Genomic DNA, 3,245 nt, shown 5'->3' with positions numbered 1-3,245 from the left:
TGGAAACATACAAACTCAGTATACGTTTAACACCAGATGTTGGTATTTGACATTCTGTCATTCTCGGTTAATGGGCTTTCTTAGCAGCTTTATCTGCCTGTTCATTATAAGCCAGTCCCATATGACCCGGTATCCGATAAGATTAAAATCCTCTTTAAATATTCCACTTTTCCTATTATACTGGCAATTATGAGTCAGTCTGCAGGGACTCGATTGCTTGTGAGAAAAATTAAGAATGTAAAAAAAAAAAAAAAGACTTGGCTCTTCCTTTTCTATTTGTTCTACAGATAAAAGCAATGCATAGGCCTCAACTGTGAAAACGGAACTATCTACACTAAAAAAAACATGATCATGATGTCATTGCAACATATGTTTTACATTAACTGAAAATAATTTAGTTTTAAGAGATTCAACTTGCTTTAAGTTAGTTTAATATAATTTAAGTTGAAGTGACTTTTCACAAAGTTTTCTGCTTAAGTTGTGGTGGTGTTGATTCACACTGTTTCTAGATGTGCAGAGTGATCAGATGCATTTTAAATAATTGCAAAAAGCTTAATTTGCTCCGAAGACCCCTTTAATCCAATAGAGAACCTGTGGTCAATCCTCAAAAGGCGACTGGGCAAGCTGAAGTTCACAAATTGCGATCAACTCCAAGCATTAAGGCAAGAATTGACCGCCATCATTCAGGATTTGGCCCAGAAGCTGATTTCCAGCATGCCAGAGTGAATTGCAGAGTTTATGAAGGGTCAATACTGAAAATATTGACTATTTGCATATGTTGAATGTTTTTTGCCAATAAAGCCTTTAAAACTTATGAAATGCTTATTTTCCAGTATAAAAGAAACATGTGGACCTAAACATGACACCTAAATCAAAACAAATTTAAGTCGAGAACAGTGAAAATATTTTATTCATTTAATATAGTGACATTTTACATAAAATATAAAAGACATTTTCAAAATACTATTTGGAGTAGCAATCTTTAGGGAATACCACAAGACATTGTCACTATCTCATTGTCATCATCTCATTGTTCTTCATCTGCTTGTCTATCTTGTTAGAATTGGCATTATCAATGCTGTTCTTGTTCCTCAGATACAACTGCAAAACAAACATAATTAGTTCATTAAAGGTTATGTTGCTTAATATACTTCACAACATGAACTCAACTGGTTAGTTGACCCAGAAAAATATTTTGGGACAACATGAGTGAGCAAATTTGTCTTAAGAAAAGAAATGAACAAATTTCATTTTGTCCATCCACTGAAATCACAATCAAACTTGTGCATTTCAGCTTCCGTTCACCATATTTGATGTGCTCCGTGCATTACATTTACATTGATGTGTGAATAAATCAGTCAGCTTAGAGCAATTTTCCCTTCAACAATACTGAAGAGGATTAAGCAGCTTGGTTCAAATGGATTACTTATGTCTTTAAAAAAGTCAATATAATCTTTGACTACAAATGTTGATTAAAGGATGGCCAAAAAATTGAGAATATTAAAAATCTTAATTTGTATTCTGAAGATTAACAAAAGTCCCAAGGGTTTGGAACCACATGAGGCAGGTAAAATACATTTGAAAATGTAAAGCATCAAAAAAGGAAAGCATCCCTTTAAGGAGAGCAGGAAAATCGTTTAGTAAGTGCAACCTGCATAGAAATACTGCATACTGCTTAAGATATGAACAGTTTTTGTATACGGTTCAGCTAAATTAAGGCTCCGATATACTTTAAGCGAAATCGAAGAACGAACTGATGTGATGTCATTTCAAACAAAATCAGGCCAAAACTAACTTGCAAAAAACAGCTTGCGGAAAAAAAAAAAATTCACTACAGCTGGTAAACATCTTTGTACTACCATTGGTCTGTGCAGATTATGTAATAGGTAGGTGCGCGCGGAGGCTCCACCTTCTTGCTCATGCCGTCGAGGTCAGACATCCGCGATTGAAAACATGAACACACTGAAAAGCAGCTTTACAGTAGAAAATGGTGTACTGTTTTTCATGTTTAATACAGTAAAGCTGCTTGATTTTTAGCAATCTATTGTATAAAGTGCTTTATAAATAAACGTGATGTGACTGCACAAATTCTGCAATTTGGCACTCTAGTAAATATAATTATGCTTTTCTTATGCTTTATTAAAAAATGCTTGCTGTTTTCTCAGTTTTGTTGTGTCTCAGTATTGATTTCAGTAGTAGCCAATGTAAACAAATTAAATCTGTACAGTTGTCTCCAAAAGACTTACCTGAAAATAGTCGCATAGTTCATTACATCATACATATTTAAATCTGCAATCCATGACGGCCACAAGGTAAACATCAAATATTATTCACCTGAAGGAACAAAATAAATGTTATTTTTTTTAAATGGACAGATGCAATAATGTTGAAATTGTCCATAAGAAAATTAGATGAAAACTTTGCATTAAAATTGTCAAGTCGAAGTAGAGACTGCTGTAGAGAAATCTTAGACAATATTATAAAACTGGTTCGAGTTAGTTAATTTGTTTTATTTCAGTTGAAGCTAGAAAAAAAAAAAAAAGTGCAATAGTGCTAGTTTCCTGAGTAACAGTACTGCAAATACACATCTCCCTTGCTGATTTTTAAGCAGAGTTTGTTTTATCTCCTGCTGTCATTACAAGTGAGGGCATTTGTAAAAATTCAGATGTAAAACTTACAACTTCAGTTGTGGAAGCAGTTGTATATACAGCTGTGGCTTCAGCAGTTGCAGTTGATGGTTTTGTGGAAATGTTTTAGCTGCTGTAGTGGGCCTTGTAACCCTACTCTTCTTAAGATCATTACAGCTGTAGATGTTTCCAAAATTCCCACTGAACTAACCGAAGTTGTTCCAGCAAAAGTGGTTCATAGGGCAGTAGTAGTTTTCAGAGTGATTGTAGTTTCAAAAAAGGTAAGGCAGTAGCTGAAAGACTAGAATTCCTGTTGAACTGTGGATTGGATTCAACAGCAGATATTATGGCAGGTGTAGTTTCAAGTGAGGTTGATCCTCCAGAAGCTGTCATTACAGGTGTGGATGTTTCCAATACATCTCCCGTTGAACTAACTGTGGGTGTTTTTTCTGCTGTTGTGCCTAAGGAAGCAATTTCTCATGAAGTAGAAGTTTTCAGAGACGTGGTTTAAAAAGTTAACCTAGAAGTAGTTTCAGGTGAAGTTGTTGTTCTCAGTTGTTATTACTGGTGTGGATGTTTACAATACAACTCCTGTTGATCTAACAGTGGGTGTTTAAG

The 3,245-nt window shown here is 34.7% G+C and overlaps 1 long non-coding RNA gene across 1 annotated transcript; it reads right to left on the bottom strand.

Moving 5' to 3' along the window:
• Positions 1-975: 975 nt before the first annotated feature.
• On the bottom strand, positions 976-2,761 carry LOC311096611. The gene is made up of 3 exons (XR_014609062.1): positions 2,679-2,761; positions 2,247-2,334; positions 976-1,101 (listed from the first exon to the last, which is right to left on the bottom strand). It is a non-coding gene; the product is annotated as an uncharacterized lncRNA (long non-coding RNA).
• Positions 2,762-3,245: the final 484 nt, after the last annotated feature.

Source organism: Abramis brama (genome assembly GCF_963993115.1).
Source record: "Abramis brama genome assembly, chromosome: 14".
Classification (NCBI taxonomy): Eukaryota; Metazoa; Chordata; class Actinopteri; order Cypriniformes; family Leuciscidae; genus Abramis; species Abramis brama.
This window is presented reverse-complemented; position numbering and strand designations above follow the sequence as displayed.